Source organism: Notamacropus eugenii, chromosome 2, assembly GCF_028372415.1.
Source record: "Notamacropus eugenii isolate mMacEug1 chromosome 2, mMacEug1.pri_v2, whole genome shotgun sequence".
NCBI lineage: Eukaryota > Metazoa > Chordata > Mammalia > Diprotodontia > Macropodidae > Notamacropus > Notamacropus eugenii.
The window spans coordinates 488193754-488219799 of NC_092873.1; positions in this window are offsets into that span (position 1 = coordinate 488193754).

Genomic DNA, 26046 nt, shown 5'->3' on the forward strand with positions numbered 1-26046 from the left:
TGAAAAGGAAGGAAGGAAGGAAGGAAGGAAGGAAGGAAGGAAGGAAGGAAGGAAGGAAGGAAGGAAGGAAGGGAGGGAGGGAGGAAGAAAAAGACAGAAAGACAGAGGAAAAAGAGAGAAAGAGAAAAAAGAAAGAAAAAAAGAAAGAAAGAAGGAAAAAGTGTGTATGACAATAAAGAATAGGTATATTCCCCACTTTTGAGGTCTAATTGTGAATAAAATTAACACTTGCTCCTTCCAAGTACCATAATCCCTGATGCCCAGTGAGTCAAAATAAATTAGTGGTACAGTGGATAGAGTGTTTGACATGGACTCACTAAGATTGGAGTTCAAATCCAATCTCTGACACTTACTAGTTATAATCCTAGGCAAGTCACAACTACTCTGTGCCTCCACTTCTTCATCTGTAAAATGGAAATAATATCTGCATCTCTTAGAGTTGTAAAGGGCTTTGCAAACCTAAAAAGTGAGATGAAATCATTGTTGCTATAATTAATATTATTATCATCATCATTATCCTAGAGATACTATTTGGTTCTTGTTTTTGTATTTTGACTGTGGAATTGCCTTACTCTCATTTCTTTTTTGTTGTTGTTGTAGTTAATAACTAATTTACTTGTTTTCGATTTTCATCACTAACTTCCTTAAGTTTTAAATTTTTCCCCTTTCCTATCTCCTTTTGCCATGATGGTATTCAATGTTATATGAGTACTACACATATATTCTTACTGAACACATTTTCACATTAGTCATGTTGCCTAAAATGAATTAAAATGAAGGGGAGAAACTATGAGAAAAACAAAACATAACAAAATAGAAAATACTCCCCTTCATTCTGATTTCTGACTATTTATTTTTCTGGATGTGGATTATATTTTACATCAAGAGTCCATTGGAAAAATTTTAGATCCCTGCATTGCTGTGGAGGGCTAAATTTATTACAAACAGTGCTCGCACACTGTAGCTGTCACTATGGATAATGTTCTCCCAGTCCTGCTCATTTCACTCAGCATCACTTCATATAAGTCTTTCCAGGTTTTTCTGAAGACCATCTATCGATCATTTCCTATAGCACAATAGTATTCCATTACATTCATATACCACAATGTGTTCAGCAGTTCCACAATTGATGGGCATCCCCTCAATTTAAAGTTCTTGGCAACCACAAAAAGAGCTTCTATAAATATTTTTGTACATGTGGGACCTTTTCCCATTTTTATGATCTCTTTGAGATACAGCCCTACAAGAGATACTGCTGAGTCAAAGGGCATGTATATTTTTATTGACCTTTGGCATAGTACCAAATTGCTTTCCAGAATGATTGGATCAACTCACAGTTCCACCAACAATGAATCAGTGTTCCAACTCTCCCACATCTTCTCCAATACTGATCATCTTCCTGTTTTGTCATGTTAGCCAATCTGATACATGTGATGAGGAACCTCAGAGTTGTTTTGATTTGGAACTCTCTAATCAGTAGTTATTTAAAGCAATTTTTTTCACGTGACTATGAATAGCATTATTTGTTTCCTCTGTAAACTGCCTGTTCTTATCCTTATTTATCAATTTGGGAATGGCTTTTATTCTTGTACCTTTGACTCAGTTCTCAATATATTTTAGAAATGAAACCTTTATCACAGATACTAGCTGTAAAAATTTTTTTCCCAATTTACTGCTTCCCTCCTAATACTGGTTGCATTGACTTTCTTTGTGCAAAATCTTCAATTTAGTGTAATCATAATTATATATTTTTGCATTTCATAATGTCCTCTATAGTTTGATTGGTCATAAATTTCCCCATTCTCCACAAATCTGACAATTAAACCATCCCTTGCTCTCCTAGTTTATAGTATTAGCCTTTATATGCAAATCATATACCCATTTTGACTTCATTCTGGTATGTGGTGTCAGACATTGGTCTATGCCCACTTTCTGCCCCACTATTTTCCAGTTTTCCCAGCAGTTTTTGTCAAATGATGAGTTCTTATCCCAGAAACTGGGGTCCTGGTGTTTATCAAACAGTAGAATGCTATAGCCATTGATTATTGTGTCTTTTGAATCTAACCTATTCCGCTGATCTACCAATATATTTCTTAGCTAGTGCCAATGGTTTTGATGATTGCTATTTTATAATACAATTTGAGATCTGGTATGGTTAGGCCATCTTCCCTAGCATTTTTTTTTCGTTAATTCTCTTGATATTCTGAATATTTTGTTTTTCCAGATGAATTTTGGTATCATTTTTTCTAGCTCTAGAAAAAAACATTTTGGTATTTTGGTTGGTATGGTACTGAATAAGTAAATTAATTTAGGTAGAATTATCATTTTTATTATATTAGCTGAGCCTGCCCACAGGCAACTGGTATTTTTCCAGTTATTTAGATCTGACTTCATTTGTGCAAAAAGTGTTTTGCAATTGTGTTCATGTAGTCCCTGTATTCATTTTGACAGGAAGACACTCAAATATTTTGTACAGTCTAACGTAACTTTAATTGGGATTTTTGTTCCTATCTCTCGGTGTTTGGCTTTGTTAGCAATATATAGAAATGTCAATAATTTGTGTGGGTTTATTATGTATCCTGAATTTTTGCCAAAGTTGTTTATTATTTCACGTGGTTTTTTCCTTGCTTCTCTAGGATTCTTTAAGTATATCATCATATCCTCTGCAGAGTGATAACTTAGTTGCTTCTTTACTTGTTCTAATTCCTTCAATTTATTTTTCTTCTCTTATTGATAATGCTGACATTTCTACTACTATATTGAATAACAGAGGTGATAATGGACATCCTTGTTTCATCCCTGATCTTAGTGGAAATTCATCTAACTCATCCCCATTATATATAATGCTTGATGATGGTTTTATGTTTATATTACTTATTATTTTGAGGAAGGCTACATTTATTCCTATGCTCTCAAATATTTTTAAGAGAAATGGGTATTATATCAAAAGGTTTTTCTGCATCTATTGAGATAATCATATGGTTTCTGTTAGTTTTGTTGTGGATATGATCAATAATTCTGGTAGTTTTCCTGATATAGAAACAGCTCTACATTCCTTGTATAAATCTCATCTGATTGAAGTACATTATTCTCTTCATAAGTCGCTGTAATCTTTTTGGTAATGCATTTTTAATAAAATTTTGCATCTATATTCATTAGGAAAATTGGCCTATAATTTTCTTTCTCTGTTTTGGCCCTTTCCTATTTAGGTATCAGCACCACATTTGTGTCATAAAAGAAATTTGGTTGGACTCCTTCATCAATTTTCCCAAAAGATCTATTTAATATTGGAATTAAATGTTCTTTAAATGTTTAATAAAATTCATTTGTAAATTCATTTGACACTGGAGATGTTTTCCTAGGGAGTTCATTGATAACTTGTTCAATTCGTTCTCTGAGAGAGAGTTATTTAAGTGTTTTACTTCTTCTTCTGTTAATCTGGGCAGTTTATTTTTTGTAAATATTTTTCCATTTCACTAAGATTGTCAAATGTCTTGGCATACAGTTGGGCAAACTAATTTCTAATTATTGTTTTAATGTTCTCTTCGCTGGAGGTGAGTTCACCCTTCACATTTTTGATACTGGTAATTTGGTTTTCTTCTTTCTTTTTTTAAAATCAAATTGACCAAAGGTTTATCAATTTTGTTTTTTCATAAAACCAGCTCTTAGTTTTATTATTAACTTAATAGTTTTCTTAATTCCATTTTTATTAATCTCTCCTTTGATTTTCAATATTTCTAATTTGGTATTTAATTGAGGATTTTCAATTTGTTCATTTTTTAGCTTTTTCAGTTGCATGTCTAATTCATTGATCTCTTCTTTGTGTATTTTATTCACGTAAGCATTCAGAGATATAAAATTTTCCCTAGGATTGGCTTTTGCTGAATCATTTAAGTTTTAGAAGGTTGTCATTCTCTTCAATGAAATTATTGATTGTTTCTATGATTTGTTGCTTGACCCACTCATTCCTTAGGATTAGTTTATTTAGTTCCCAATTAATTTTGTGTCTATCTTTCCATGGCCCTTTATTACATATATATCTATATAGATAGATATATAGATATATATTTGCATCAGAATCTGAAAATGATGCAGTGACCCTGTCTTTCTGCACTGAATTATGGGGTTTTGATGCCCTAGCATACAGTCATTTTTTGTGTATTTTCCATGTACCACTGATAAAAAAATTATATTCCTTTCCACCCTCATTCAGTTGTCTCCAGAAGTCTATCATGTCTGCCATTTCCAGAATTCTATTTACCTCCTTAACATCCTTCTTGTTTATTTTAAGGTTAAATTCATTAAGTTCAAAGAGGGCGAGGTTGACGTCCCCACTAGTTTTGACATCTATTTCCTCCTATAACTCTTCTAAGAATTTGGGTGGTATACTACTTGGTTCATATATGTCTAGTAATAGTATTGCTTCATTGTCTATAGTGCCTTTTAGCAGGATATAGTTTCCTTCCTTATCTCTTTTGATTAGATCTATTTTTGTCTTTGCTTTGCCTGAGATTAAGATTGCTATCCCTGTTTTTTTTTTTTTTGCACCAGCTGAAACATAATATTCTATCCCAGCCTTTTACTTTAACCATTGTGTATCCCCCTCCTTCAAATGTATTTCTTGTAAGCAAAATACTATAAGATTATGGTTTTTAATACATTCTGCTATCTGCCTCCATTTTATGGGATAGTTCATCCCATTCACTTTCACAGCAATGACCATTATCTGTGTCTTTCTCTCTATTCTATTCCCCCTCCCCTGTTTATGCGTTTTTTTCTCTATTCTCCCTTCCCCTCCTCAAAAGTTTTACTTTTGACTACCACCTCCCACAGTGTTCCCTCCTTTCTGTCACCCCCCTTCCCTTTCCCCTTCCTAGTTCTTTCCTCCCTTCTAACCAGTCCCTCCCTTTTCTTTCCCCTTTCTCCTCCTACTGCCTGTAGGGCAAGTTGGATTTCTATACTTACCTAGTTATTTCCTCCTTGAACTAAATCCAAGGCGAGTAAAGTTTAAATAATGCTCACCTACCTCCCTTCTTTCCCTGTGCTATGTTTGTACAATGAGCTGGAGAGGGAAATGACAAAGCACTCCAGTATCTTTCTCAGTAAAACTCCCACTGGAGTCCCGAACAGTCAGACACTACTGAAAATGACTGAAGAACAGAAATGTGAGAAAATATCTCAGACACATCATGGGAAAATTGTTTTTCATTGGCTTGTTAGACCCAGGTGCATTCAGAATCTTCTTCTTAGGCTCTGCTGAAGGATTTTTAGAAAGCTGTTTCCCATAAGAGCAATGTCAGTTCTGACTAGAAACTCTATAAGGCTGAAACTTCCTAGAATAACTAAAAGGTCAGTTTTGTCATTCACTTCCTCATCAATGAGTTTTAAAAGGTAATCAAGTCTGACAAGTGGTGGAAAAGAGGTGTATTAAAAGGAAAAAAAATATGAATTTGAAGTAAGGGGACCCACATTGCAATCCCAGGTCTAGTACTTATAACTTATATGATATGCAACAAGTCACTTCAATTGTCTTAACCTCCATTTTTGTGTTTGTTTGTTTTTATCTGCAAATAAATCCCTTTACAGAGCAAACCCATTCACTCCAGCATCTGAACCTCAGCAAGTAGCTCACTGCTCCTTTCAGGCTTCTAGGAATAACCCTATTGAGCTTTGGGCAGGGGAGGCAGTGGAGATTCTATTAAAATTACCCATAAACACTTAGTATAGTTCTTCCCATTGATTATCAATTAGCCATGAAGAACTAACTAGCAATTTTAGTCATATTTTCTCAGATAAGTGTAGTAAAGAATAATTGCTACAAAAACATACTCACAAAAGTCTGGGTCATACTTTCTCATGTAGATTTTAGAAAAGAGTGGACTCAGGTTTAAAGATTCCATGTGACAAAGGGATGACACACAATTTCTAGGTAAATAGAAGTCTTTGTCTTCCTTCCTGAAGTCCCCATGAAGTTTTCCTGAATTTTTGTACATATTTCTTTGCATGGGTCACAGCCTTTATAGAGTCTTGAAGCTGCCCCCCTTTTTTCTGCCACAAAAATTCTAACTCTCTGAAATTGCCTTTCTTTGATGTTTCTAGTTTGTCCTCTCTCAACTTCCTGATGATACATTTTATGTCATTGAGTCAGTTTCTATGACATGAAGGCATTGTCATTGTGATATGGTGGAGTGATAGTCCCTGCCTCCCTACTTATGGTGCCATACCATCTGTAGATGAGAGACATCAATTCCTTCTAGCACACTAGCGCAATGGGAAAATGAAAAATCATACCCACGCTTCTTGAAAGAGCCAACAAAAAGAGTGTCTTCTACTGTTTAAGAGCAAACAGATAATGAGTGTGGCAAATTAGGATATCAGGATCATAGAACAAAAAAAATGGAAGGAATCTCAGATCCAACCTCCAAATTTTGCAGATGAAGAAATAAAATGTAGTGGATGTCCTGACTTGTCCAAGTTCATAGAACTATTAAGTGAAAGAGGCAGGAGTGAATAGAGGGCTGCTTACTCCACTACTCCATGCTGCCAACCCTTATTTATTGTCAATTAGGTTAAGGAGCTAGCTTATTTAATCATTATTTTCTTAAAGTCCAGCAAATATTTTTTTAAAGTCCATATGGAACATACACTAGAAAGAAATGGTAAAAAAATGAGTCTCAATTATTCATATCCTATTTAAAATATAAATTCACATAGATGGGTATATAATACATGTATATACATATACTTATGATAAATTCCACATGTAAATTTGAAATCTAAACCATTTGTTATCTTCTGAACATTCTGTTCCTGGAATCTATGCCTTTTCTTTTAAATGCATTAATAACCATTTTATTCTTTCTTTTGGGGGGAGGAGAGAAAAAAAGAATAACTGTCCTTTTCTCTGCTTCTCATTAAAATCAAATAAAAAAGAAACCATTGTAAGAGATAAGAAGAAAGAAAAAAATCTCACATAATCTTTATCTGAAAATGGATATGTCATTCTCTAGCTGAATTTCATCACCTCTCTATCAAGAACTGGGTAGTTTGCTTCATCTTTGGTGCTCTGGATTTGTGATTGGTGATTACATTGATCAGAGTTCCTAAGTCCTTCAAAATTATTTTTCTTTGCAAAATGCATTTAATTATATAAACTATTCTTGTTCTGCCTATTTTACTCTGCATTAGCTCACAAGAGACTTCACAGATTTCTCTGAAACTCTCCCTTTCATCATTTACATTCACATACTATAATGTAGCAAAAATTAGAAGGGAAACAGTTAACTGAAGGGGAAAAGATTCTAAAGCTTGTTTCCCTGATAAAGAAAATAATTTAAGTAAGAGAAAAGAATAGGATTACTTCCTAACTAAATATGTATACACACACATATAATATATATGTAGGTATACATAATATATATATATATATATATATATATATATATGAATCAAATTTAGAGGAATATGAGCCACTCCCAACTTGATTAATGAGAAAAGGATAAAGCCAGGCAATTCTCAAAGGAAGACATGGAAAGTATCAATAGTTGATAGGGTGTGGGGAGGTGTTGGAAATTGCTTCACAACACTAATGATTAAAACATTTCAAATTATAGTAATTCTAAATTTCTACCTCACCCACATTAGATTAGCTATGGAGACCAAGAAAAAAAGGACAATAATGAATATTGCAAAGTGTGTAAGAAAACAATTGTATCAGTACACTGTTGGAGTAGTTATTAGTGGTCCAGTCATTTTGGAAAGCAATTTGAACTATCCTCCAAGAAAGTCACTAATTTATATATACTCTTTGACCTAGCTATACCGCTACTAAGTCTATGACCCCAAAGAGATAATGGGAAAAAGGAATATATGTTCCAAAATATTTATAGTAGAATTTTTATAGTGGAAAGGGGCATGGTTGATGAAATCCTGGTATATGAATATAATGAAATGCTGTTTTGTTGTAAAGAGGACTAAAAAGGATAATTTAAGAGGAATATGAGAAATGTATAAATATGTAGTATTATATAAACAGAAGAAGGAAAACAATAAAATTAACAACAGAATTATAAAGACAAACAACGTTAAAGGTCTGAGAATTCTGATCAATGATGTGATCAATGATGAACCTGAAGACCTGTGAGGAAGCATGCTACCCAATTCCTGATAGAAGGATAATCAAACTAAGATTCAGAATGAAATATTTATTTTTGAGCATGGCTAATGCAAGAATTGTCGTTGCACAACTATGCACATTTGTATGTTTTTGTTAGTGTATGTGCATGTATGTGTGTGTGTGTTTCAGTGGGAGGAGGGAGAGAATAAATTGTCATAGATTTCATACTAGAAGTCATCTCAGTGGTCACCTATGACCCAAAATCTTACCCCTTCATTTTATACCTGAAAAAAGGGATTAAAAAAATTTCAGCGACCTGTCAAGCATCACCCAGGAGGAATTAATTAAAAATAGAGTAAGAGAAAAGAAAATAAATGTTTGCAGCTCATAATTAATTTACTGTTCACAAATTAGTGAATACTTTTTTTCTATCTTTGTTTCTAACTGTGCTGTCAAAGATCTAGTTTGTCAGAATCTTAATTCATATTAATGCTTCTAATAATTTGCAGAAACCCAGTGTCCTAGGGTTAGCTGTTCTTGGATCCCTGACCTCGGTCCTGTGGATTCATAGTAATTTGTTTGCTAGTAGAATACACTAAATACACTTTTCTTGCTCCTTTAAATAAGATGCATGTTAACATTTAAATTATAATTTAATTTGGATTATTTCATGGTGAGACTCCTCTTGAATTTTTTTTGTCTTTTGTCATGTAAGTTCATACCACTTTATAGATTTAAGCTAGAGAAAAACTAAGTGATTTTGAAAGGCCATATATATCAATGGTATAATTTAGATTTAGAATAGAGCAAGGGGGAAGAATGTGTCAGAAATACATTGGTTTCTTTCTAAGAGAACCCAAATTCCACTTTTGAAGCTGCCACTGACAAACATTGGACCTTCAAAAAATCATCTCATTATCCTGAGTCTCATATATTCAGCTACAAAATGAGGTTGCTCCTATGATCATTCTATGAAAACACTGAAGGGATTTTGGAAATCATCTAATGTAATAGTTATCTTTTACAGATGAGGTAATTGAAATAAATTGAAGAGATATGAGTTTACAAAATCACAAAATATTTTAGAGATGGGAGAGACATCAATAGCCATCTAGTCCAAAGTATCTATCAAAAAAATCCTGAAAAGTGTCATTGATTTCAATCTAGACAAGATATCAGTCTTCATCTCGTACAAAACCCTTATTTTAGAATTAGAAAATAGAGACTCTAGGGTTTTAAGTCAATGACCCAAGATCAAACTATTTCATTTTATAGATTAAGAAAGAGCCTAAGAAAAGTTCAATGATCAGCCAAGCATGACCTATTATTAATTATCCCAGTTGGGATGATCTCATGTTTTGACTTCAAATCCAATAATCTTTCTCTGTACTAAATTTTTCATGCATAATAAATATTCATCTAGCCTTTGTTTAAAGACTTCTAGTTTGAGATAGGCCCCTATCTCCCAAGTTATCCCTTTCCACTTTTGAATAGTTCTAACATTTGAGAGAAATATTCCCCCTTACAAAAAGCCTCAATTTACCCCTTTGTGATTTCCATCCAAAATCCATATTTCTTCCCTAAGTGGTGATGTAGAGAAAATCTAATCCCTCTTGCACATGACAACTCTTCAAATATTTGATGACATCTATCAGAGAATCTCTAATATCTAGTCACTTCTAAAACTCAACCCAACAGAATGTAGGACAATTATTTGGTACAGTGGATCTGGAGTCAGGAAGACCTAGGTTCAAATTCAGCCTTGGTCACTTAATAGCTTCCTCAATTTCAATTCATTGTTTTCTCTAATGGGTCACATTGACAGTATACGACAGAAAACTTGCTAAGCATAATAAAATTAGTTCCATTTATTTGTTCATGGTGTGGTTTAGATTATCTGCTCATATATTGAGGCTGAACCATGAAGGGGAAGATTGTGTTCATCTTACAGAGATATAGAAGGAAGAGGAATAACAAATTTAGATAGACAAATAGGACAGTTGAAGAAGGGGGAGCAGAAGATTTTGAGCAAAATTGCTTGAGAAAAAGGAGAAAATCCAGAGGAAGAGAAAAAAAAAGAAAAGAAAGTAGTCCAGGAGGAGTTAACTAACATGTTGATAAGACAATGTAAGAGGTTCTAGGACAAAGTAAAAGAAGGGAGCTATAGCCATGGAGATGCCAAAGAGGAGAAAATGTGCTCACTAAGGAGAGTGATAACTCTGAAATTGAAGTTCCTCAAAAAGCTTGACACAGTAATAAATAGGGACATTATTAGAAAGAAGGATGAAAGATTGTGGTACCTTGAGTTAAAGATAATAGGAGAAAAACTTCATATGGAATGACCACAGTATTCTTACTGAAATAGGAGACAATGTCCTCAGTTGAGAGACATCATAAAGCGAATGGTTTAGGAGGATAGAAGAAAAGATATATAGAAATACACACACACACATACACATACACACACATACATACACACATATATACATATACATATGGGTGTATATGTGTATACACATATATACACACATATATACATATACATATGGGTGTATATGTGTGTATACACATATACACACATGTACACTTATGTACACACATATGTATATATAAAAGCACATATATATATGTATATGAAAATAGCTTCTTTGAGAAAGGAGTAGAGATATCAATTAAGGAGGAATAAATAGATTTCCATACTTCAGTTAGACCCCTGTTAAAGTAGGATAACATGAATTTATAATGAATTGTCAGAGTGGTTGTGAGATACATAAGCAGCTTCTGAATAAAAACACAAGTGGCACATGGTGGTAGAAAGACAGGGTTGAGCTTTGGTAACTGAAGAACAGCAATAGAACCAGTACACCTGCAATGCATGAGTATACCAGTCTTTCCATGGCTAGTAAAACATCAATAGGTGCAGCTAGGTGGTGCAGTGGATAGAGTACAAGTGCAGGAGTCAGGAGGACCTGAGTTCAAATCTCACCACAGACACTTGACACTCACTAGCTATGTGACCTTGGGCAAGTCATTTAACCCAATTGTCTCATCTTGGGTCATCTCCAGTCATCCTGATGAGTATCTGGTGGCTGGATTCAGATGGCTCTGGAGGAGAAGTGAGGCTGGTGACCTGCACAGCCCTCCCTCACTCAGAACAAAGTCAAGTGCAAGTCATGTCATTATTTCTCTAATGGCATGGTCTTCTTCAGCAACAAAGGATGAACACACATACAGAACATCAATAATTTCAGAGTTTGTCATGATTTTTTTTCCGGGTGTAAGATAAAACAGGTATTACTTTATCACTGTTCTGAGTGATGATTTGAAATAGTCTTGCATCTGGTTCTTAAAAATTTTAGATTTTATAAATTATCACATTATTTCTCAATACCATGTAAAAATATTTTAATTAAATTTTGACTTCCAAATTTCTTCCCTCCCTTCCTCCTTTCCCATTCTACTCCTTGAAAAGACAAACAGTTTGATATAGATTATACATGTACAGTCAGGCAAAATATGTTTTCACATAAGATATATTTCCAAAGAAAACAGACAAAAATATTCTTATAAATTTGCCAGTTCTTAATCCACATGACTTCTGCTAATAATTGCTGATATGGTTATTGATTGATATTGGCATGGTCAATTATACAAATGTTTTTCTTAATATTGAATGAGCCCTGTATTTTTGGTATAAATTTCACCTCCCTATAGTGTATGATCCTTGTGATATATTTCTGTAATCTTTTTTTTTAGTGTTTAATGACTAACAGAATAAAAGAGAGAAAGAGGAGATCAATGACTTGGGCATGCAGCTGAAAAAGCTAGAAAAGAACAAACTGAAAATCTCCAAGTAAATACCAAATTAGAAATAGTGAAAACCAAAGGAAAGATCAATAACACTGAAATTAAGAAAATTATTGAGCTAATAAATAAAACTAATAGTTGGTTTTATGAAAAAAAAATAATAAAATTGATAAACATTTGGTCAATTTGATTTAACTCTTTGCAGATGATATGATGATATACTTAGAGAATCCCAGAGATTCACGTAAAAAACTACTTGAAATAATAAACAACTTTGGCAAATTTGAATGTTGCAAAACAAACCTGCACAAATCTTCTGCATTTCAGTATATTAGTAACAAAGCCCAACAGCAAAAGATAGAAAGAGAAATCCCATTTGAAGCTAGGGTAGACACTATAAAATATTTGGGAGTATACCTGCCAAAACACATGCAGGGGCTATATGACCCCAATTACAAGGCACTTTTCGTACAAATAAAGTCAGATCTAAGTAAGTGGAAAAACATCAGTTGCTCTTGGGTAGGCTGATCCAATATGATAAAAATACAATTCTACTTAAATTAATTTACTTATTTAGTACCATACCAATTAAACTATTGAATAATTATTTTCTAGAGCTGGAAAATATAATATCAAAATTCATCTGGAAGAACAAAAAGTCCAGAATATCAAGGGAACTAATAAAAAGAAATGCTAGGGAAGGTGACCTGGCTCTGTCATATCTCAAATTGCATTATAAAGCAGGAATTATCAAAACCATTTGGCACTAGTTAAGAAACAGAGGAGTAGACCATTGAAATAGGTTAGGTCCTCAAGACACAGCAGTCAATGAATATATCAACCTATTGTTTGATAAATCCAAGGATTGCAGCTTCTGGGATAGGAACTCACTGTTTGACAAAAATTTCTGGGAAAACTGGATAACAGTGTGGCAGAAACTAGGCATAGAGCAATGGTCTGACACCATACACAAGAATAAAGTCCAAATGGATACGTTATCTAGGTATAAAGATTGATACCATGCACAAACTGGTTGAGCAAGAAATAGAGTTTTTATCAGATTTATGGAGAGGGGAAGAATTCTTGATCAAAGAAGAAATAGAGAGCATTATGATATGCAATATGGATAATTTTGATTGCATTAAAGTGAAAAGTTTTACACAACCATACCCAATGCAACCAAGATTCATTAGAATGCAAAAAACTGGGAAAGAAGTTTTGCAGCTAGTATCTGTGATGAAGGCCTCATTTCTAGAATATATAGAGAACTGAATCAAATGTACAAAAATACATGTCATTCTCCAACTGGTAAATGGTCAAAGGATATGAACCAGCATTTTTCAGAGGAAGAAATTAAAAATATCTATAGTCATACGAAAAAATGTTCTCAATCACTATTGATTAGAGAGATGCAAATCAAAACTACTCTGAGGTACCACATCACACCTATCAGATTGACAAACGTGAAGAACAGGAAGATAATAAATGTTGGAGAGGATGTGGGAGAGTTGGAATACTAATTCATTGTTGGTGGAACTGTGAGCTGATCCAACTATTCTGGAGAGCAATTTGGAACTATGTCCAAAGGGCTACAAAATATGAATACCCTTTGACTCAGCAATATCACTTCTAGGACTGTATCCTCAAGAGCTTATAAAAACAGGAAAGGGTCCCACATGTACAAAAATATTTATAGCAGCCTTCATGGTATTGGCCAAAAATTGGAAATCAAGAGCATGCCCACCAATTGGGGAATGGCTAAACAAATTATGGTCCATGAACTTAATGGAATACTATTGTGATATAAGAAATGATAAACAGGAAGACTTCTAGAGGCCTGCAAAGACTTCTATGATCTGATGCTGAGTGAACGGAATAGAACCAGGAGAACTTTGTGCACAGCAATGACCACATTTTGTGAGAGGTTTTTTTGGTCGACGTGGAACTTCATTGCAATGCAAGTACTTAAAAAAACTCACAATGGTCTTTTAAGGCAAAATGCCTTCCACATCCAGAAAAAGAACTATGGAAATCAATTACAGAATGTAGCAAATTATTTGTGTGTGTGTGTGTGTGTGTGTGTGTGTGTGTGTGTGTGTGTGTGTATTGTTGGGACTGGAAGCTCAATTCCGTGTGGATAGTCTCAGGCAGGTAAAAGTGGGACTTCTAAATCTTAGAGTCTTACGAGGCCCTCCATGAACAGCGGGGGTTCGAGAAGGTCAGACCGAGCTAGCTCGGCTAGCTCGGGTATTTCCGGCTCTCCCCTGGAGATACCTGATGGGTGGAGTCTCCCTGCCCTCGAGGTCGTCCCGGATTGGAGCACACCTAGTTACCTAACAGCACGGTATTGAGATGCAAACTGTGTGGCTGAAGATTAAGTAGGATTGAGGAAGCCTAAAAGCTCTCTTAGCACGTGTGGAGCCAAAGAGAAAAGTAGGGCTCTGCTTCTTTTCTTTCCTCTCTCCCCTCCCCCTCTCTCCCCCGCTTGTACTTCTACTTCCATTCCCTTAAGCTTAGCCTTCTTAGGAAATCTCCCCCTCTTCGTCCTAAGAAAGAAGACCCCCTGCACTTGTAACCGAAACCCTGTAATAAAGCTCAACCCCTGTTTGACTCTGGAACGTCCTTTCTCTCATACGTGCATCCGGCGTGGCCAGCTGAAGACCTGGACAGGTAAGAAAGACTCCGGTAGCCCAATACAGGCCTCTAGGCTTGGCAGTGTATTATGTTTTGGTTTGTTATATGATTTCTCCCATTCATTTTAATTCTACACAGCATGACTATAGTGAAAACGTATTTAATAAGAATGCTTGAGTAGAACCTATATAAAATTGTATGCCATATTGGGGAGGGAGGGAGGAAGAAGGAGGTATGGGGGAAGGAAATCTAAGTTATATGGTAGCGATTGTAGAGCTCTGAAAATAAATAAAATTAATTTTAAAAAAATAGTCAAGAATGAGTTAAACAATTTTACAGCTTACTTTTCCTTGATATTATACTTACTTACTTTTACCCATTTTTTTGTATGGATTGTTTGCAATTCCATTCACTTGTTTGTGTATTTCTGTGAGGAATATTTGAATAACTTTGCTTTGCTCATCATCCATACTTCCTTTTAATAACTAGACTTCGCTTGCTACATTGTGATATTGTGAGTTGCAGGTTGAGTGTCTCTTCCTTTTGAAAACATTTCATTCCAGACAATTCTCTTATTTCTTGTGATCTTGTTCTAGAAGGTGGTGCAGCAGATAGAGAAATGGGCCCGGAATCAGAAGACTTGAAAGCAAATCTGATTTCAGATACTTAATAGCTGTGTGACCCTGGACAAGTCATTCAATAGCACCTACTTCCCTCGGTTGTTTTAAAGATATACTAAAATAATGATTGTACAACGCTTAGCATAAGGCCTAGAAGAAAATTAGTACTACATAAATGCTAGATATCGTTAGTTGCTATAATTCTCACTTATGCAAATTGAGGTTCCTTCATAGCTAAAGGCATTTCACCTGCCTGTTTGCAAAGTTTGTTGTTAATATTGACTTTAGACATTTTTTCCAATATATGCCTTGAGGTTTAGATATGGTATTTTTCTCTACTTGTGATGTGCATATTCACTGGATCAGCATTTTGTTGTCTACTTTTAAAATATCTGGAAGTTTTCTGTATTGTTTCCAACTGAATAGTAAAATTTTGAAATTTTAATCATTTTCATGGAAAACTGCTATTTTGTATTTATTTTATGTACTACCATTCATTAATGAATTATTCTGATTTCCATAGAACTCGACTTTGAAAGGTATCTTTTGCATTACAATTACATAATCTCCCCTTTTTGAGGTTTCTATTTCCAGATCCATCATTGTGTTTTTCAGAGCTTTTGTATTTGAGAAGATTCTCCATCATGTCTTTCTAATGATTGTTGATTCTTCATTAAAAATCACAATTGCCAAACTAATTTCTATTCGAACATCTTCTTTGAAAGGTGATATTTTGCCTCTGAACTCTTGTAAATCTTTTTACTATTGTTTAATCATCTCCATGAAGCCTACAAAACTGAATTTTTCATTGCATTATTTCACTTAATTTTCCTTCAAAACAGTGTATATTCAAGATGTTATGGTGGTTTCCTGATTTTAATTTTACTTATTGATTTTACTGTCTTTGTAATTCTCACTACTATTTTATTTATTCATTAGTTAATTAGCTATGTTTAAAGAACTTAAGTTAAAGCTTTTTCTTTTGCACTTTTTTCTCTCCTTTTTCTTGTATTTCCAATATTTTCTATCTGGTTTCCAACATGATTCCTCCTTCTTATATCAGGGGAAAGGACATCTTTTAGCTCCTCTCTATTGTTGAAGCTGTGTGACTTTAGTATCCTGTAGTTGGGAAGTGTAGAAGCATGGCTTGGCCTCTATTAAACCGTGTGAACTGAGTACCCCTAGACTTTCAGCTCTGTTTCATTTAGGCAGAGAAACATCTCCTCCTTTCTCCAGCTCTGCACTGCCATATTTTCTGATCTACTATCAAACAAAATGAACTACCTTTATTGGTGTCCAAGCAAAGAAAATAGTTTCCTGGTTTTCTGGTGTGATGGGATACAGGGTTCAGTCTGAGTTACTGTCACAATCAGAAGGGGACTACAGGTTAGAGTTGCCATCATTGGATCCTGATACACAAGTCTATGAGGCTGAATGTGGTTATTGGGCTTAGTATGTGGGATGAAATACTAAGAAATAAATGAATGAATGAATGAATGAATGAATGATGTGTGTAATTATATTTATACATATAAGTAAAATAAATATATAATATATATTAATAAAATTACTATAAGTATATATAATATATAACAATTATATAATATAATTAATATAATATATTAATATAGTCAATAATAGTGTATTTACATTATGCAATATATAATTGACAATATATTATATATTAATATTGTAAAAATTATGTAATGTTATATTAGGTTGTTGTCCTTCATTCTTGAAGAGGACCAAAATGACATCACTACGTTAGACTCAAGTTACAGTTTGTCTAATTTTGGATAATCAGACCAACACGAGCTAAAAATTCTCAACCACAGGTTAGGCACAAATCGTCCATGCGAATATTTGAAGTTGATTTTCTAAATTTGCATACCTCATGTTTCTTTTCAGCTACTTCAATTCTTCTTTGCTCATAGAGCATAGCACCCTTTTGGATGAGGGCATACTGTGCTGGGTGATCCTATGACAGTGTCTACAACGTCACACGATCAGTTCCAGTTTTTCAGAAAGACCTTGAGAAATGTCCTTGGGTCTCTTCTTCTGACTACTATGAGAGTTTCCCTTTATGTAGTCCTTCTTAAAATAGTCTTTTAGGCAAGCATACATTTGGCATTTGCACAACGTAGCAAGCTCATTGGGGTTGCACTCTCTTCAGTAAAATGCTTGGCATTCTTGAGAAAGTTTGAGAAAGGATCTCATTGTCTGGTAGCTTATCCTGCCAGGTGATCTTCAGAATCTCCCTAAGACAATTCAAACAGTTCAGTTTCCTGGCATAGCACTAGTAAACTGTCTAGATTTCATAGACATACAACGACATCAGTACAATGACTCTGTAGACCTTCAGTTTGGTAATATCTCTTCTTTCTCACACTTTCCTTCAGTCTTCCAAACACTGACCTAGTTCTGGAAATGAGTTTGTCAATCTCATCATCAATGTGTACTTCCCTGAAAAGTACACTGCCAAAGTAAGTGAACTTATCTACAATATTCAAAACATCTGTTTGCTGTAACTGATGATTCCATGTATGAAGGGTATGGTGTTGACCAGTGGAGCACCTGTGTTTTCTTAGTGTTGTTAGGCAAAAATTAGCACAATTATATAATCTATAGTTATTGATATATGTAAGGATATGTGTGCATGAATGTTTAGCTGTCACATAATTTCATAGGTCTTTTGCGTTTATTTCTTGTTATCTTGTTGATTCTAAAACAATTGTTACATTTTTCTCTTTTGAGGTTATTTGACTGAGAAATCATGCTAAAAAGAAATACTCAGTCATATTGCCAATTATATGACTGCTCTTGAAAAAAATGCAAATTATTTTATAAAGATTTTCACAGGGAACAAGTTAAATTTGCTTCCATACAGTAGGAGTAATTTTCATGCCATGAAACTTCTTGGTAAAATGAATTCTTATAACTTCACAGCATTCTCTGATACACAGAGTTAAAAATGTTATTCTGGGATTGTGGCAAAGTGTTTCTTGATTTTATAAAAGACAGATTTTTGTCACAGTTTAAAGTTTGAGAACTTTAAAAACAATAGGGAATCTATGAAATGTTAACCAGATCAAACTACTTCTCAGAGTTGAATATGAGTCCCAAACACTGGCTATTTGTAGTAGGTACACAACTGAAAACTGTTGGTGATTTAATACGAAAGGGTAAATGTAATATGAGATGTACCTATCTTGCTGAACTTCTGAGCAGCATGCCTTTTCCATTATCCAAATTTTTTCTGAACTTGTGACAGTGTCGTGGGACTTGAAACAACCAATACAATGTTATCTGCAAACAGAATTATTTAGAGAAATATTATTATTAGGTAGCCCTTTTGCATCTCAGTATTTAAAAATCACCATGGTACAGGGCAAAGGTAAACAACTTTCAAGGTCTCTCTCTCTCTCTCTCTCTCTCTCTCTCTCTCTCTCTCTCTCTCTCTCTCTCTCTCTCTCTCTCTCTCTCTGTGTGTGTCTTCCTCTGCATGTATGTGTGTATACACACATATACATAATATATGTGTATATATATATATATGTGTGTGTGTGTTTCTCTATAGATATTGATAGTTATACATCTAGATATATGGGTATCGAATGAAGATATATATATATATATATATATACATACATACACACACATATATACATTTAAATATGCATATATAAATGTGTGTGTGTATTTCTATAGGCATTTTTATCTATATATTTAGCTATATACATGAAAATGCATATACAAATATACATTCATATATGTGTATATATGTGTCTGTGGATATATGCATGCATGCATGCATGTAAAAGCTTTACTTGATGCTCATATGCAATGGATCACATAAAAAAGGAAAATAACATTTTGTTTAGTGTAATTAACATATGTTTCTGAAATAAACATGGTGGACATTTTGAATAGAGTCTTCAAGACTGCATTAGTTTCTACTGAGTCAAATGCTTTTTAAAAAAGGAAACAGTGAGATTATTTATTATGAATTTGACCAGACAGATGATATATGAAGGGCCACTCCAAGTTTAGTTCTCAAATCCTTAAACCTGGAAAGGTTCTTAAAGAAAGGGATCATAAATTGTGTTTTTATAGTTCCTACACCGGAAGTAAGTGAGTAAGAAAGACACCAAAAAACTGCCAACTTTTATACTTGCTTTCATCTATCTTTAAAAGCTTTGCGAATGATTTTGACACACATCAAGGCTATTCGTGATGAAAAGAAGTTCTAGAAAGTTAGTTTTTTTATTTTTTCAAATGATTTTCTACTCTAGACAATAATACAATACATACAATCATACATGCTGCCTGAGAATTGCAGAAAATATGACTGACAAAATCAAAATTTTGAAAATAAGCCCTTTCTATATATTCTTAGAATTATGAAATATTATATACAGCCTATCTAAAAATTGAAGTGATGAAAGATAATTACAATCACCCAAGACAATAAGTAAAGATTAATAATTTGAAGGATGCAAAAAAATCTTCTCCTTGACTCTAAGAACATCCTTGTCAGTGCTTCAAGCAGAAGAGAATTATACATATGATGTAATTGGAGATCATTACCAGGGGGTGTTAAATCTATAAATCAGGTCACATTTGGATGCACAGAAACTCCCTGGCATTAGTGATCCTTCTCTAATAAATAACTACAATACTTTTAGAACAGATTGTGCTAAAGAAATACACACACACACACACACACACACATACACATAAACAGCTGATTTGCAAGAAATTGCCTTTCCCATCCCCCCCCCCAAATCATAAGTTTTATAAATTTAATATTTATAATCTGGCTTATTAATTGGTTTTCTACATCTTAGTGGTATTCCTATTATACTCGTACCATGAAAAAGTTATACAATATTTACCCAGGCAGTTAGTCTATGTATGAATCTAAAAGGGCCAAAATGTCTTATAAATCTTAAGTGTGACTCATGGGACCCTTCCATGAGTAGAAATGCTATTATAAACATAAGGTGATAGCAGAAGAAATGAAATAGGGGATAAAGTGGTTAGAATGCAGTAGAAGAATAAATTCTATCATTTGTCTTGTTTCAATTATGTAAAAACACAATGATCTTAGCCGGACCCTCTTTTTTACTTGATTTTCTTACTTTCTCCTTGACTTACAATTGGATATTCCTACTCTAGTCTTATGTACTCATTTCTAATTGACTATGCAAAGTGAATTATTTAAAATATTTCCCCTATTTGATCCTCCCCCATAAATGAAAATGCATAAAGGTAATTTAAGCTTTGAATTTACTGAGAAAATAGAGTCCAATTGAATAGAATTTTCTCAACTTTTCACCTTAAATACTACAATGTCACCAACACTATTGCTTTCTCTTCTTTTTTCCCTCTTGCCTCGTAGATGTATGTCATTTGGAGGACACTCTATCCATGTGCAAAAGCACTTTTTGTAGGTGACTCCAGAACTAGAAGAAATGCATAGATGTTGCAAAGAGAACGAAAAATGCTGGATAGAGGGAAAATTTTTCAGAATAATTGTATCTATCTTGAAGTGTATTGGGCTGCAATGGAGCACCCTTATTCAAATTACAGGAATAAATAAGTAGACGAATAAATGTTTCTTTTTCAGGTATGAGTTGACCTGGACAATAGATACAAAGATTTAAAACTATAAAGAAATATAGATACCATTTCATGCTACCCTAAATTTTATACTTGAGAAAACTGAGGCTTAGACTAAGCCTTGACTAAGTGGCAAAGGCAGGTCTTAAACTTAGATCTTGACTCAAACTGCAGTGCTTTTTCCTCCATGTCATGTTGATTTTTCTCTGATCCTTTCCAAGTCTGAAATTATATGAATTCTTTTTTTATTCTAAATGATATCTAGCATAAAATTTCAAGATAGCTGGTCAATCAACAAGCACTTATAAAGTACTTATTATGTATCTTCCCAATTCTGAAGCCACTTTATCTTCCACTGTTTTTTGTTAAGACAGCCTTACCCATACCACAGATCATATCTTTGGATCCCCTCATCATCATCTTGCTAATTGTAGATGAGGAGAAAGAACACATGGTTCAGAAGATGAACCTTAAAGTGGCTTCTCTCTAGTCTCTAGTAGACTGCCAGAAAGAATTAAAGACAACTAAGGATCTATCCATTTGTGTGTGTGTGTGTGTATGTGTGTATGTGTGTGTATATTTGAATATGTGCCAAACGCTGTGCTAGATGTTGAAAATATAAAGATGAAATGGAAAAAGTCCTTGACATTGAAGAAGTTTTCTTCTCTTTCCATTCTCTCTCTCTCTCCCTCTGTGTGTGTGTCTATCTCTCTCTCTTTCTCAGTTCAAAAAAGGACATCTGAATTATGAGAGTTAAGGCTCTTGACTTTGGGTGGAGAATTACTTATAGTAATATAATAATAAAACATATTATATGTAATATGGCAATACATCACATATAATTATATGTGAAATAAAATTATAGTTACATATATAATATAAACATATACTATATTTATATATAATAATGTATTGGTATATTCTATGAGCCACGTGTAGGATACCCTCATTCCTTGCCTCTCCATTTTTGACTACCTAGATCCTTTCAAAAATTAAGCTCAAATTGCATCTCAAACATGAGTCTTTCCTTTATTTTCCCAATTAGTATGCTCCCTCTCAAACTGATACAAATTTACCTTATATAGACTCAATATTTGCATATATGTGTACGTTTCCTTTTTACTTTGAGTAGCAAAAAACTAAAATAATGGACAGAAAAGTTTTCCAATTCATATGGGGGGGGTTGGGAATTATTTGGTTCAGACTACTGCTGGATGTGGTCTCCAGGCCCTATAAGTGATATTTGAAAGTTCATCAGAATGGGAGATACTTCATAAGTGTGGAGAAGGAAAATGCAGAGAGAGAGAGAGAGAGAGAGAGAGAGAGAGAGAGAGAGAGAGAGAGAGAGAGAAAGAGAGACAGAGACAGAGACAGAGACAGAGAGAAGAGGAGGGAAGAGGAGGGGAAGGGAGGGGAGGGGGCAGGAGGGTAATAGAAGGGAGGAGAGGAGAGGAGTAGAGAGGAGGTGAGAGAAGAGAAGAGAAGAGAAGAGAAGAGAAGAGAAGAGAAGAGAAGAGAAGAGAAGAGAAGAGAAGAGAAGAGAAGACGAATCTGAAAACTATAGGCCAAAAACATGACTTTCATTCCTGTGGAAAATGTAGAATTCATGATTTAAAAAGTGATTGACAAATGTCTAGAAATGGAAACAATGATAATAAAGAGCCAACATGGATTGCTTTTCCAAGAATGGGGAAATGCTAGACTAATCTCATATTTCTGGCAGAATACTATCATGATACTCAAATTCATTTGGATGAAATAAAATAATTAAATTTATCAGCATCCAAAAACTTTAACTCTTTTTAATTTATGAAATCTTACAATATGTATTGGGTCTTTTACCTGAAGTGACTTATTTTCCATAATCTGGAATTGAATTCATAAGATTTTGACACATATTCTTTAATTTTTTCACCCTGACACCATGCTTCTTATGACATTAGACATTAAAATGAATTAATATGAAATTTGGTAGGAATGAATGAAAAATATAACAGTTGAGTGGGGGCAATTTAACTATTATAAGATGTCACATAATGATTAGTTGAAAGAATTAGGCATGTTTATCTTGGAAAAGAAATGATTCAGCTGATACAGGTAGCTTTCAACTATCATTCTAAATAGGATTAGAGGTGCCTCAAAACTCCCATATTCTATATTTTATATAAAACCAAAACCCAATATTTTCTACAACAGGGAACTTCTAAGAAATTTTCTAATAAATACAAGGAGGACAAAGTAAGTATGTCTCCTCTTCCTATTATCTTTGACATATCTGAATAAATTTTAACAATAGTAGTAAGGCAAAGGAAAGAAATAAAAGGAAAAATAAGTGGTATAAAATTATCTTTATTTGTAGATGACTTGATGATTTGCTTACAAACACTAAGCAAAAGAAAGAAAAGAAACACAGAAAGGAAGGAAGGAAGGAAGGAAGGAAGGAAGGAAGGAAGGAAGGAAGGAAGGAAGGAAGGAAAGAAGTAGAGACTATTAATAGCTTTAATACAGTAACAGGTAAAAAATAATCATGAAAGGGCATAAGAGACCTAGAAAGTCATCATGCTACTGGTACATCAGAACAAGGAAAAAGAAGAGAAAATAAGCTTTCTCAATCAAAAACCCATCTTTGGGAAAACGATGCTGTACTGATACAACAATAAAAATGGCAACTGGTAATAAGCCTCTTGATCTTCTGTTGTGACTTCCTTGGCTAGATATTTCTTTTCCAAATGATGGATTCCTACCTCCTTCTCAGTGTCATGGATTTTGGCAATCCTATGCTCCTGATCTAGGCTGGCTTCTGATTTACACTAAGTTATTTACGTGCTGCTTTATACCATGGTTTTTTCTCAAGTAGGTAATTGACCTCCCCAGTGTAGGGAGATTTAAAATTATGATCTGATATACTCTAAATGAAATTTCTACAGCCTAGTAAGTAAGATGCGTAACTCCCAAAGCAGCTTACTTCATTTTCACATGGATCTAATTCTTACCTGGGATTTCTTTTCATTGAGTGAAAATCTACCTTTCTAAACTCCTTATCCTCTGCACAGGAAGAGGAAAATGCTATGATATTGGCTCTGACTAGATTTCCCTCTGCTTGGGTTTATATATAGCATGCCAAACAAACAGTGCTATAGTTAGTTGGTCAATGGTATTTTTAATTCATTATGAAAATAATCCCACAGATCATAGGTCTATGATTATGGTTGCATAATCAGTATCAATATCCCCACAGTAGTGACTATGTCAAATGCATATCAGGTCATTTATATTAGCTCACATTTATTCAGTCAAAATCCAAGCCTAGGATTCAAATAGTAATTTCCACTTTATAAATCTTAACACTTCTATTCCATTTTACATTTAATAAATGGGGTGCCTTTCTATTGACCAGCTGGTCTCTTTGGAGGCATTCAACATTTGTATTCCATATGTCTTCAAAGAATGTTATGTTCAATATTTAATACAGTTATATGAGATTGAACCAATCCATGGCAGCTGGAGACTCTTTTATTTATCATGATTTGTACTTGATTTTAGTGGAGGGGAGGAGGAGTTGGGAAGAATGAGAGCTTCACCTAGTCAGACTACTTTCCCCATGCATGAGTAAGGTAATTTTTTCTAACACTCGATTAATGGAAAGATCTAAGTAAGATTAACAGGCCAGCCCAGCTTCCTCCCACAACCCAGCATGTAGTGAAACACTTTAAAGAAACTGTTTGCATCAGAATTCTCCCATGTACTAGGACTTAAATCTTCAAAATATCTTTGAAGACCATCTGCTGTGGTGCTTCATTTTTAATGAAAATGGAAGGGGCCAGTCACAACTAACTCTAATACAGAAATTCTTTCATATAATTCTGATTTGTTAGATGTAGAAAGAAATCTTTGATAGAAAAACATTTTCATTCACAAGATAATGAACATTATAATTGAGGTATAATCATAGAAATCATAGAAGATGACAACATAGGAAATTATAAAGTAGCTACATATCCTGACATATTATCAAAGAGAACAGTCAGTTGCTTCACTAATAGATAGAAAAGTTATTTTACTGGGCTTTCATGGTGATTTTCACACTTTAATTCATTTTCATGAGTAGTATATTTTGGAAATATAATTCAATTAATGTAAGGAAAAAAGAAAACGTCAACATTTTTTTCCCTAGAGTTATGCTTATAAAGTTCAAATGATCCTTATTTTGTGACATTTGTTAGAGGACTATGTCACATTCTTTTATTCATTCTCCATTGCCTTGCCTTGTTTCTATCTTCTTTTTACTTTTTAACATTTAATTTTGCTGTTAATTTTGTTTAACCATCTACAATGGTTACAAATTCTGAAGAGTTCAGAGATAATATAGCCACATTGCCATGGACTAAAGTGCTGTCTAAAAAGACAGACCAGAAAGCATGGGAGATACTCAAAAATTTAAGTTACAAAGTCATGAAGTAAAAGAATCTCAATTTTCTTGCACACTGAAATTATTTTATTTTGTGTCTTTGTAATTTTATTCTTGAACATCTCTCATCTTTCCTGGGCTGTCTTGTGATACAGCTTTTTAGTTCATGGGATTGAAAGTACATTCTTTCTGAACTCTTCAAAGTCTATTTTCCTAAATCTCGGGTACATATTAGACTATGTCAATGTTATCTCTTCACTATCACAAAGTATGGAATGGAAAGATGAGTTTCTATCAGTGTTCTAATCATTTGTATCTCACTAACCAATTCCTCTAGAAAAGCAAAAATCAAGTTCAGAATTGTTGGTTTCTCCACTTTTCACTAAATTAAGTTTTCTCTAAAGCAAGGCATTAAGTTATATGGTGCTACTAGAACAGGTGATGCAGTAGATAGAACAATAGACCTAGAATCAGAAGACCTGAGTACAAATCCAGTCTCAGATAATTGCTAGTTGTGTGACTTTTTGCCTCAGTTTCATAACTATAAAATGGGGATAATAACTGTAATTACCCTGTAAATTTGTAAGGATCAAAAGAGATTTATACACTCTGTCAAGCCTCCATCTTGAATCACTTTCATCAGTCATTGCCTCTTTCCAAACTCACTATAAGTTTCTAGGCAATCGTACCAGTCTTCTCTTACAAACTTTCTATTCCACTATCCACAGAGGCCCTACTTAAGCTTTTCATCACTTCTCCAGCCTCTCCCTCCCTCTACTCTCTCATCTGACAATCTTGCTCATATTTTGCAGAAAAACTCCAGGTCATTCACTGTGAAG